The following is a 13,201-nucleotide window of genomic DNA, read 5'->3' on the forward strand; positions in this document are numbered from 1 at the left end:
TTTTCAGCTGCACATGGTACATTCACAAAGATTGACCATGTAATAGGGCATAGAAACATTGCAAATAAATGCAAAAGAACAGAAATAATAAATGTAACCTTCTCAGATCATAATGCAATAAAAATAATAATTAGTAAGGGCACCTGGACAGGCAAATCAAAAACTAATTGGAAATTAAATAATATGATTCTCCAAAACCAATTAGTCAAAGAAGAAATCATAGAAACAATCAACAATTTCACTGAAGAGAATGACAATGATGAGACATCCTACCAAACTCTGTGGGATGCGGCCAAGGCAGTACTCAGGGGGAAATTTATATCCTTGAGTGCATATATTAACGAATTAAGGAGGGCAGAGATTAATGAATTGGGTAAGCAACTCAAAAAATTAGAAAGCGAGCAAATTAAAAATCCCCAGATGAAAACTAAATTAGAAATACTAAAAATCAAGGGAGAAATTAATAAAATCAAAAGTAAAAGAACTAGTGAATTAATAAATAAGACCAGAAGCTGGTATTTTGAAAAAACAGATAAAATAGACAAAGTACTGGTCAATCTAATTAAAAAAGGAAAGAAGAAAACCAAATTGACAGTATGAAAAAGATGAAAAGGGAGACTTCACCTCTAATGAAGGGGAAATTAAGGCAATTATTAAAAACTATTTCGCCCAATTATATGGCAACAAATATAACAATTTAGGAGATATGGACGAATATTTACAAAAATATAAATTGCCTAGATTAACAGCAGAAGAAATAGAATGCCTAAATAATCCCATATCAGAAAAAGAAATTGAACAAGCCATCAAAGAACTCCCTAAGAAAAAATCGCCAGGGCCTGATGGATTCACAAGTGAATTCTATCAGACATTCAAAGAGCAACTAATCCCAATACTATACAAATTATTTGATATGATAAGCAAAGAAGGAGTCCTACCAAATTCCTTTTATGACACAAATATGGTACTGATTCCAAAGCCAGGGAGATCAAAAACAGAGAAAGAAAACTACAGACCAAACTATGGTGGGAATTTAGAGTGGATCTACAAGCCAAGGCAAGTCCCACCTTGACAAGCCAGCAGTGGCCTTGGAGGTGGCTTAATGGCAGTGATAGTTTCTAGAGTTCTCTTCCACAAACAGTAACAAGGACTTGGACAACAGGTCATAAGGAGATTACAGGGGTCCTTTTGCTGGCTGTGAGTGTAAGATTCCACTTTGGGAGAACTGAAAACTTACAGACCCCCAGAGCTAGCTCTGAAGGCAGCTATGCATAAAACCTGAAGCTTGGGACAGTGCTCCTTTCACCACAGGAACAGAAGCCACTGTAACAGTTTGTTTTTGTTTTTAAGTTTAAAAGACACACAAAAAAGCTGGAAATGAGCAAACAACCAAAAAAGTACCAACATAGAAAGTTATTTTGGCGTCAGGGAAGGCCAAAACACAAACTTGGAAGATTATAACAAAGTCAATACTGCTGTATTCAAAGACTCAAAAAAAAAAAAAAGAATTAGTCTTAAGCCCAGAAAGAATTAATGGAAGAGCTCAAGAAGGATTTCAAAAATCAAAAAGAAGTAGAAGAAATTAGGAAAAGAAACAAGAGTGATACAAGAAAAATATGTGGGATGGGGGTCAGACCACTTGGTAAAAGAAGCACAAAAATAGTGAAGAAAATAATATCTTAAAAACAGACTAGGACAATTGGATAAAGAAACACAAAAATTGACTGAAGAGAAAATCTTCCTAAAAGGTAAAATTGGCCACATGAGGAAAGATGTGCAAAAATTCACTGAGGAAAAGAACTTTTTTAAAAGTTGAATTAGCAAAATAGAGAAGGAGGTACAAAAGCTCAATGAAGAAAATAGTTTCATAAAAGTTAGAATTGAGCAAGTAGGAAGCTACTGATTACATGAGACATCAAGAAACAATAAAACAAAGCAAAAAACTAATAAAGACATAGAAGAAAATGTGAAATATTTCATTGGTAAAAGAACTGACCTGGAAAAATTAGATCCAGGAGAGATTGCTTAAGAATTATTGGATTACCTAAAAGCCATGATCAGAAAAAGAGCCTAGACATCACCTTTCAAAAATTTTTCAAGGAAAACTTCCCTGATAACCTAAAACCAAATGGATAAAATAGAAATTCAAAAAATCCATTCCCCAACTTCTAAAAGAGATCCTGAAATGAAAATTCCCAGGAATACCAGAGGCAAATTCTAGAACTCCCAGGTCAAGGAGAAAATACTGCAAGCAGCCAAAAAGAAATAGTTCAAATATCATGGCACCATAGTCAGGATAACACAAGACTTTAATGTAATAACTTCCACATTAAAGGATCAGAGGGCCTAGAATATTATATCCAGAGGACAAAGGAATGGGGATTATAACCAAGAATACCCTACCCAGCAAAACTGAATTTTATCCTTCAAGGAGGAAAATGGGCTTCAGTGAAATAGAGGATTTTCAAGCATTCCTAATGAAAAGACCAGAGTAGAATAGAAAATCTGATTCTCAAATACAATACTTAAGAGAAATACAAAAAGGTAAAAGGAAAGAGAAACTATAAGAGATTCAATGAGGTTAAAATGTTACATCCATATTTGAAAAGATGATTCCTGTAACACCTAAGAACTTTATAATTATTAGGGCAGTTAGAAGGAAATATACCTAGGCAGAAGGCAAGAGTGTGAGTTGAATAAGATGGGATCATATCTAAAAAATAAACTGAAGACGTAATAAAGAAGCATGCATTAGGAGAAGGGGAAAGGGAGGGATAAAATAGGGTAAATTATCTCACATAAAAGAGGCTTTTTGCAAAAGAGCTTTAAACAGTGGAAAGGAAGATAGGGAAAGTGAGGGAATTACTTGAACCTTACTTTCATCAGAATTAGCTCAAAGAAAGAATGAATATACTCACTCAATAGTGTATAGAAATCTATCTTACTCTAAAGGAAAGTAGGAGGGGAAAGGGATAGAAGATAGGGGGAGGATAGACATGAGGACAAATTAGGAGAGGTTGTAGTCAGAAGCAAAACATTTTTAAGGTTTGGTAAGATGAAAGGAGAAAGAGCAGGATAAAAAGGAGGAAAAATAGGATGTAGGAAAATATACAGTAATCAATGATGAAAATAAATTTTTCCATGTCCCTCTAATAAAGGTCTCATTTTTTTTAAACATATAGAGAAATTACTCAGGGGCAGCTGGGTAGCTCAGTGGATTGAGAGCCAAGCCTAGAGACCAGAGACCTAGGTTCAAATCTGACCTCAGACACTTCCCAGCTGTGTAACCCTGGGCAAGTCACTTGACCCCCATAGCCTACCCTTACCACTCTTCTGCCTTGGTGCCAATACACAGTACTGACTCCAAGCCGGAAGGTAAGGGTTTAAAAAAAAAGAAATTACTCAACAGTATAAGAATACAAGTCATTCCCAAATGATAAATGGTCAAAGGATATGAACAGGCAGTTCTCAGACAAAGTAACTAAAGCTACCTTTATTCATATGAAAAATTGCTCTAAACCACTATTAATTAGAGAAATGCAAACTAAAACAAATCTGGGGTACCACCCCACACCTATCAGATTGGCTATTAGGACAAAAAATAATATGATGAAAGTTGGAGGGGATATGGAAAAATTGAGACACTAATATACTGCTGGAGGAGCTGTGAACTGATTCAACTATTATGGGAAGCAATTTGAATCTATGCCCAAAGGGATATAAAACAGTACATACTGTTTTATAGTACAAACAGTACTCTTTGACCTAACAATAGCATTATGAGGTCTTTATCCCAAAGAGATTAAAAAAAAAAGAAAAAGGAAAAGGACCTATATGTACAAAGATATTTATAGCAGCTCTTTTTGTGGTGGCAAAGAATTGGAAAGTGAGGGGATACCCATCAATTGGGGAATGGTTGATTAAATTGTGTTATTGTAATGGAATGTTATTGTAATGGAATACTAATGTACTATAGGAAATGATGAGCAAGAAGTTTTCAGAAAAACCTGGTAAGACTCATGCCAACTGATATAGAGTGAAGTAAACAGAACCAGGGGAACATTGTACACTATAACAGCAATATTGTACAATGAACAACTGTGAACAATTCATGCTTATCCACACAAAGATCCAGGAGAATCCCAAAAGACTCAATGAAAAATGTAAGCTCCTTCCGGAGAAATAATTGATGGAGTCTGAATCCAGATTAAAGTATACTATGTTCCACTGTTTCCCCTCCCCCCCTTTTTTTGAGTTTTCTTCCACAAAAGTATTAATGTGAGAAAATGTTTTATATTATTTCATGTGTAAAATATATAGCAGATTGCTTACCATTTCAGAGGAAGGAAAGGAGAGTTCAAAGAGTAAAAAATGTTTAACTGGGGAAAAAATAAAATTTTATCCAAAAAATGAATGTAATGGAATTATAGTGCTGCACAAAATGATAAACATGATATAGATTGACAATCAGGTGAGATGATGCAAAGTGAAACAAAACTAGGAAAAATAATCTAGACAATAATTACAAACATGTTAAAGGAAAGAACAAAACTAAATGTTATGAAATTATAATGACCAGGTTTGGCCCCAAAAGAAAGCTTTGGGAATGTATATTTCCCATTTCTTTAAAGAGATGATAGACTATGGGAATGGAGCCTTGCACACATTCAACTTAGTTGACTTTTTTCTTTATTCTTTTTCTGTTTTTAAGTGATGGCTCTAAGAGAGGGAAGAGGAAGAATCATCTTCAGAAATGATGATAGGGGGGCAGTTGGGTAGCTCAATGGATTGAGAGCCAGGCCTAGAGGGAGGTCCTAGGTTCAAATCTGGCCTCAGACACTTCCCAGCTGTGTGACCCTGGGCAAGTCACTTAACCCCCATTGCCTAGCCCTTACCACTCTTCTGCCTTGAAACCAATACACAGTATTGATTCCAAGACGGAAGGTAAGGGTTTAAAAAAAAAGAAACGATGATGGTTTCAAAAGAAAAGATATCAGTGATATTTTCAAAGCACAATAGTACAACAGCTATCTAGAATCATTAATAGAGGCCATGGTATTTTCCTTTATCATTGATGAACATTCAGTTTGGATACTTCTACATGCCATCAGATCCAAGATCTCATTAGCATGGGCATTCCCTTGACCAGAGGAGATCTGCACCCACTCCAGGAAAGCAAGCCTCATAATTTAATGGTCCCTTTCTCAGTTCTCACTGCTCCTGCCCTCTCTGTAGCACATGACACTGCTCATTGCCTTTTCTTGGCTACTCTATTGTTCCTATGTTTTCACAGCTCATGTTCTGGTTTTCCTTTTTCTTCAGTGATTACCTGTGGGCCTTCTTCCCTCTGTACTGGTCTTTCTTTTTTCTTTCTTTATATTCAGTTATGATGCTATTATCAGTTCCCAAAAAAACCTATAAAAATGAAAAATGAAACCAAAAGTTGGTTCTTTGAAAAGAGTAATAAAGTTAATAAACTTTAGATAATTTGATTAAAGAGAGAGGAAAAAAGCAAATGAATAAAGTAAAAGTCACAAAATCAGAACATATTATGTTAAAACAGAATAGAAGTAAAAATAGAGAAAAGAAATAGAGGGACACTTTCAATAACATCCCAACTATCTATTAGATCAGATAGAGATTTTAACCCAAACTCAGAAAAGGAAATGGATATATTTGTAAAGGAACTGCCCAAACCAATAAGTCCTAGGCAAACCTTTAAAGAACAGTCTGTGCCCATACTTTACAAATTGTTCTCAAAAACTGAAAAAGAAAACACACTAACAGAATCCTTTTATGAGAAAAATGAAATCCTAAAACCCAACCCAGCAAAAGATAGGAAAAAGTACTGGCCAATATCATGAAATGAACTTAAAATTTTCAACAAAATTCTCTAGACTACTGAGAGATTTATCCAAGAAAATATTCTTATAACTATATGGGATTTATATCAGAGATGCAAGGATAACAAAACCACCCAGAACTACACGATCATTACAATAGATGCAGGAAAAGTCTTTGGCAAAGTAAAGCACTTTTTTATATTAAAAAAATATAAAAAAACCCCTACAAAGTAGAGGCAATAGGAAGACCTTTTATTAAAAAAATATCATAAAAGGGTTCCATTTAAAATTAAAAGCAAATATCACATGCAGTGGAGATACACCAGAACCTATTCCAGGAAATACAAGAGTAAGGCAAAGATGCCTACTCTTCGCACTATTATTTGTTATAATTCTGGAAATGATGGTAACAGCGATAAGACAAGAGAAATTAAAATTATAAAAGAAGGTAGAGTAGATAAAGTCTCTCTATTTGCTGACACAGTAGTATATTTGGGAAATCTCAGGGAATCAACAAAGATACTAATAGAGACAACAGCTTCAGCAAAATTGCAGCCTACAAAATTAAACCTCAAAAATTAACAGTACTTCTATGTAATAATAAAATGCAATAAGAGAAAAGGAAATACCATTCCAAATAAGTACAAAATGCATAAAATATCTGAGGATTAACCTAACAAAGTTAGTCAGCTGACATTTATTAAGCACCTGCTATGTACTAGTCACTGCTAAGCACTGGGGAAGGGAAAAAAGGGCAAAGTCTCCCCTAGACAAGCTCACAATCTGATAGAGAAGAAAATAAGCAAATATATACAAAAAAAGTTCCTCCATACTGAATAAAAAGGAGATAGTGTTCTTGGTCAGGCATGTCCAACTCTTTATGACTCCATTTGGAGTTTTCTTGGCAAAGATGCTGGAATAGTTTGCATTTTCTTCTCTAGCTTATTATACAGCTGGGGAAACTAAGGCAAAGAAGGTTAAGTGACTTGCCCAGAGTCCCACAACTATTAAGTGTCTGAAGCCAGATTTAAATTCAGGAAGATGTCTTCTTGACTCCAATCAAAGCACTCTATCCACCGTCCCTTAAAAGGATGTAGGCATAAGGTAGCCAGGTGGCTCAGTGGATAGAGAGCCAGGCCTAGAAATGGGAGGACCTGGGTTCAAATCTACCCTCAGACACTTCCTTGCTATGTGACCCTGGACAAGTCACTCAACCCCAAATGCCCAGCCCTTACTACTCTTCTGCATTGGAACCAATATTTAGTATTGATTCTAAGACAGAAGAAGGTCAGGGTTTTAAAAAAGGAGGGTAGGCATAAGCATTAAGAGGGGCTGAGAATGGCTCAAAGGAAGCTAGGGAAGTCAGTAGGAAAAATGAGAAGTGGAAGCATTCCAAGCAGAGAAAGGCCCAGCGTGATGATAGTGTCTTGAGTAAGGAATAGCGAAAGCCAGTATCATATGGGACCTTGGAGTTCTTAGAGGAGAGTAAAGTGTGAAACTGGTAAAGACAAGAAGGGGTTAGATTATGAAGAGCTTTAAAACTCAAACGTGGCATTTAATCTTTGATCCTAGAAGTGATAAAGTCTTAGAGTTTACTGATCACTCTGATGGCTGAGAAAGGAATATGCCCAGCTAAAGCCAAGAAAACAAAAAACTCTAGAGCTCTATAATTTGGAGAATACTTTCCTCATAATCACCCAAGGAGGCAAATAGTGTCAATATTATCATCTCTATTTTATAGATGAGAAAACTGGCTCCAAGAGGTGAAATGACTTGTGGAAAGGCTATATAAGCTAGGAAAAAGAACAGAGCTGCAAATAAAATTCTGGTCTCCTGATGCCACTCAATGCTACACTCAACCCCTACGCTACACCATTTTCTCTCCCAGGTTACTGGGCAACAAGATTTGAGGGCCTAGGACAAAGGTCTGAGTGCAAGACATTCACTGAACACCTCATGGCATGTGTATATGATCATCACAAGGCAATACCAATTCCAAATATTTGGTCTTGCTATCTTCTCTCTTAATTGGAATGGTCTAGAAATTCCAACTAGTCAAAAAATTAACTGATTAAACCAAAATAGTAGGCATTTAATGTTTGTTAAATAAATTTATTTTTAATAAGTTTTTCTTGATTTTTATAAATTATAGTAATGTAAGAGGACCACACCATGTAACAAATAGTATTTTTAAGACAAAAAAAGAAGAAAATCAACACAATGAATTAATACATTAAAAAAAAGGGAGAGAGAAATCTAAAACAATGTGCAATGAGCAACCCCTACAGGCTCCCATCTCTGAAAAGAGTGCATGTGGGAGATGTGTTTTCTCACATCTCTTCTTCCTGTCCACTCTTGTTCTTTATCATTTTAGAGTATTTACTTTTGATTTGCAAGCACATGCACGTGCCCCAAAGTGGCTAGTCTTTTCTTGTACAGCATTGTGGTCACCTGACACACTCTTCTCTGCTTACTTTATTGTGCATCAATTCATGCAGATTTTCCTGTTCTTCTCTGAATTTAGGCCCTTTGTCATTTCTTACAGCACAGTCACATTCCACTATATTCATGTACCACAATTTATTTAGCCATTCTTCAATCAGGAGGGGATGAGGAGCCTAGATGATGGAGAGATAGGAAGCAATGCAATGAGTTCTTCCCCACAAATTCTTGCTAACAGATCTAAAGAAAGCACTGGACTATATCTGGGGAAAATCCAGAAAAGGTACTAAGTCCTTTTCCTAGGCCAACTTGACATAGGGAGACAGAGATTAGGCACACTCTAGCAGCCAGGGAAACAATGCATGCAAGGACAAGAGAAGGTCTCGGACGAATCCTGGAGCACCCCAGATCCACAAAGGAGCAGAGGCACGTGCCAATGGCATGTAGCTCACAACTCAGTCTCAGCTCATGGATCCAGAGTGAAGTGAGAAGTGTACAAGGCAGGCTATCACTTACAATATCAGGTTCAGCCTTCAGAGGAATAACTAGGGCCATGTTGGCAAACCTATAGCACACATGCCAGAGGGGAGGCCTCACTATGGGCACACTCACCATCACGCCAGCACAGAGTTCACCAGAGTTTGTTGCTAGAAAACCAGAGGGATGTGGGGCAGAGCTGCTCCCCTCCCCCCTCCGCACAGTTTACAGTTTTGGCATTTGGTCCCTAAAAGATTCGCCATCACTGAACTAAGGCAAGTATCCCAGACCAAAGGAGAGCCTACAATTCTGTTCCTATGAGCTTTCCAGTTAGCCAAAGGGATAGAGGTCAGCAGTCTTGCTCAGACCCAAATTCAAGGCAAGAATTTAAGGAAAGTTAACCACACATTGCTCTGGATAAGATCACAATGAGAGCAATAAAAGCGTACAGGTCCTTCAAGCCTATCACTAAGATCCAGGAGATCACATAAAATACTCAATATCCCCAAGAAAGCAGCAATGGATCCTGTCCAGACCTTACCTCCAAAAATGCTACAGAGCCCAGTCCTAATATCAAGTCCAAAGCCAGCAAACAGGCTAAAAGAATGGGTAAATTTTAAAAAGGTCCCCGTCATAATGTCCTACAATGGTGGCAAGGATACTTAAGACAAAATAGAAAAAAAAATGACTCCAAAACAAGGTTTGGGAACAAATTCAACTAGAATTCCTGGAAGAGATAAAGTAAGGTTTGGGGGTTTGTTTGTTTTTAAGAGCTTTATATTTTTCTTTAAAATGGAGTCAGCACTTGAGGGGAAACGTGGAAAAGAAAAGTGAGCTACGGAATAAAGATGAGAAAGAAAATGAACAGCTAAGCACAAGAAGGGCAGAACCTTGTACAAGCAACAAAGAAAATTTTATGGAAATCTAACTCTAGCCTGTGCCCCTTTCTTTGGCACTCCAAGACCACCTTTTAAGGGGAAAAAGATTTACTCTTAAAGTTGGAGTTGCTTCTTCCTTCACCCTCTGGTTAAATAAGAATGCAATCAAAGCCTGTTGTTTATCTATAAACAAGTTTTTAAAGACAGTGGGGTAGAGGAAAGGGGAGCATGAGCACTCTCCAGCTATTCTAAAAGTCTCCTGACTTTTGGGGTCTGGAAGACATCTCTTGCCCAGAGTGAGGTCAGAGTGCTTCAATCAGAGGGGCTTTAGAAAGGGATAAACAACGCTGAAAAAAATAAACCTCACACCTAGCAGACTGGCTAAGATGATAGCAGGGGAGAGTAATGAATGTTGGAGGGGATGTGGCAAAATTGGGACATTAATGCACTGCTGGTGGAGTTGTGAACTGATCCAACCATTCTGCATGGTAATTTGGAATTATGCCCAAAGAGTGCTAAAAGACTTCCTGCCGTTTGATCCATCTATATCACTGCTTGGTTTGTACTCCAAAGAGATCACAGATAAAAAGATTTGTACGAAAATATTTATAGCCGCGCTTTTTGTGGTAGCAAAAAACTGGAAAATGAGGGTATACCCTTCAGTTGGGGAATAGCTGAACAAATTATAGTATCTGCTGGTGATGGAATACTATTGTGCTCAAAGGAATAATAAACTGGAGGAATTCCATGTGAACTGGAAAGACCTCCAGGAATTGATGCAGAGTTTGAGGAGCAGAACCAGGAGACCATTGTACACAGAAATGGATACACTGTGGTAAAATCAAATATAACGGACTTCTATACTAGCAGCAATGCAAGGATCCAGGACAATTCTGAGGGATTTATGGAAAAGAATGCTACCCACATTCAGAGGAAGAACTACAGGAGTGGAAACAAAGAAGAAAAACAACTGTTTGAACACATGGGTTGATGCAGACATGATTGGGGGTATAGACTCTGATCACCCTAGTACAAATATCAATAATATGGAAATAGGTCTTGATCAATGACACATGTTAAAACAAGTGGAAATGTGCGTAGATTGGAGCACTGGGAGGAAATGGAGGACATTTTCCTGATAATTCAATTCATGTAAGTATGCATAAGTCTGGCCCCCGGCTCTCAGCTTTTTAGACCAGGTCTCAGAGGAGGCTTGCTAAGGCAACAGCCAACCACACATGGCTGGAGGCCTTTTCTTTCTCTTGCTCACTTTTTATTAATTAATTAAAGTATTAATAAATACTTTAAAATTAAGTTGCAGCCTCCAGAGAATTTTAATCTAACAATTCAAATGGACCGAATAGAAGCCAATAATTCCTTTTAGAAATATCAAAACTCAGAAAACTGAAGAAAAAATATTTTTTAAAGAAGGTATCAAAGAAAAACAAATGACCTGGTAAATAGATTGAGGAGAAAAAAATTTAAGAATTATTAGATAACTTGAAAACCATGGACCAAGAAAAAAAAAAAAAAGAGGAGGGGGCCTGTGCATCATATATCAAAAAATATTAAAGAAAACTGCCTAAATCTCCTAGAACAACTGGTAACCTCCTGAATGAACCTTCACAATACAAAATCTCAAAAACATCATAGCCTAAATCCAGAACTACCAATTCAAAAAAAAATGCTTTAGACAGCCAGAAATAAAAATTCAAGTATCAAGGAGCCATGGTGAAAATCACACAAGATTTAGCAGCCATACTATGAGGCAAGGGAGAACTTGGAATCCTATATTCAATAAGACAAAGGATATGGACTTCCAGTCAAGAATAACTTACTCAGGAAAACTAAGTATAATCCTACTATAGAAAAAGTGAAATTTTTATGAAATTAAAGGACTTTCAAGAATTCCTGACAAAAAAGCCACAGCTGTATATAAATTTGAAGTTCAAATACAAAATTCAAGAGAAACAGAGGAAGGTGAACAGGAGTGAAAATGATGAACTAAACAAAGATAAAGTGATTACATATCAATATGGGAAGATGATGTGTTTCCCATGTTCCTTATCATCAAGATTCAGAGAGGGAATACAATTAGAAAAGGCCTAAGAATACTTCTATTAGGTCTTGGTAATCATAAGAAAAGTATGGAAAGAGAGGGGAAGAAGAATGCAGTTGTTGAGGGTGGTAGGGAGCAAATAAAGTGAGTGAAAATTATCTCAGAGAATGAAGGTATACAAGAAAGCATTAATAGCAAAAACAACAATAGTTAACACTTATACAGTACTTACTGTGTGCCAATATCATCTCCTTAAATAAAGAAGGGGGTAGGAAGAATGTGTGACACTTGAATCTTGCTCTCATTTGAACTAGTCAAAAGAAGGTTGAATATCCATACATAGTTGGTTACAGAAAAATATTTCACTCAATAGCAAAATAGAATGGAAAGAAGACAAGGGAAGAGGGAGAATTATAAAGGGGGGTGGCGGTAGATTAAAGGAGAGATTTGTCCTAAGCAAAACCAATCCTAAGGCTGCACAAAAATATCTGTGGCTCTTTCTGAGGTGTCACAGAATGGAAATCTAGGTGATCCCCAGTATTAGGGAATGGCTGAAGAAGGCAAGGGAATAAAAGCAATGGAAGGCTATTGTGCTGAACTCTTACCACCACAATGAGCACCCAAGAATCCAGAAGACAAATGATGAAACCTGCTACCCTCTGTTTGAGAGTGGTAAAGAATTCAAAATACAGAACGAGACAGATTTTTTAGGACACAGACAACAAGGAAATTTATTTGACTTGACTATACACAGTAATGGGGTTTGTTTCTCTTCTGTTCTCAGCTCAAGGGGAAGGTGAGAAGATTAATTTTGCCTCATTCAAACAAAATTTAAAGAAAGAAAATGTGGCAACTCTGATCAATACAAGGACCAAACACGATTTCTGAGGTCTCATGATGAAACCTGCAACCTACCTCCTGATGGAGGAAGAGCACTCAGAATGCGCATTAAGACACATGTACATGTTTTCTTTAGAAATAGCCAATATAAAACTTTGTTTTGCTCAATTACATGTGCCTGTAACATTGTAACACGGGCTTTCTCAACATGGCTGGGAAAATGTAGGAGAGAGAGAAGGCTGATCTTTGCTTAAAAATAAAATAAAAAACACTGTACACAGAGACTGATACACTGTGGTAAAATAGAATGTAATGGACCTCTGTACCAGCAGCAATACAATGACCCAGGACAACTCTGAGGGATTTATGGTAAAGATGCTACCCACATTCAGAGGAAGGACTGCAGGAGAGGAAACATATAAGAAAAACAACTGCTTGAATGCATGGGTCGGGGTGGACATGATTGAGGGTGTGGACTCGAAACTACCACACCAAAGCAACTACCAACAATTTGGAAATTGGTCTTGTTCAAGGACACATGACAAAACTAGTGGAAACGCGCATCGGCCAAGGGTGGGAAGGGGGCGCGGGGGGGGGGGGTTGAAGGGGAAAGGGGAGCATGAATCATGTAACCATGTTAAAAATGAATATTAATAAATGTT

At 37.1% G+C, this 13,201-nt stretch overlaps 1 protein-coding gene across 1 annotated transcript in view; it reads right to left on the reverse strand.

Moving 5' to 3' along the window:
* The window catches only part of ZFYVE9 (zinc finger FYVE-type containing 9), a 155,696-nt gene that overhangs the window by 120,875 nt on the left and 21,620 nt on the right, over positions 1 to 13,201 (reverse strand). Inside the window, exon 3 of the mRNA XM_044674808.1 lies at positions 5,330 to 5,415. The gene's annotated coding sequence lies outside the window, so the exon portion shown is untranslated. The remainder of the gene's footprint in view (positions 1 to 5,329; positions 5,416 to 13,201) is intronic.

This window comes from Gracilinanus agilis, chromosome 4, assembly GCF_016433145.1.
Source record: "Gracilinanus agilis isolate LMUSP501 chromosome 4, AgileGrace, whole genome shotgun sequence".
Taxonomy (NCBI): domain Eukaryota; kingdom Metazoa; phylum Chordata; class Mammalia; order Didelphimorphia; family Didelphidae; genus Gracilinanus; species Gracilinanus agilis.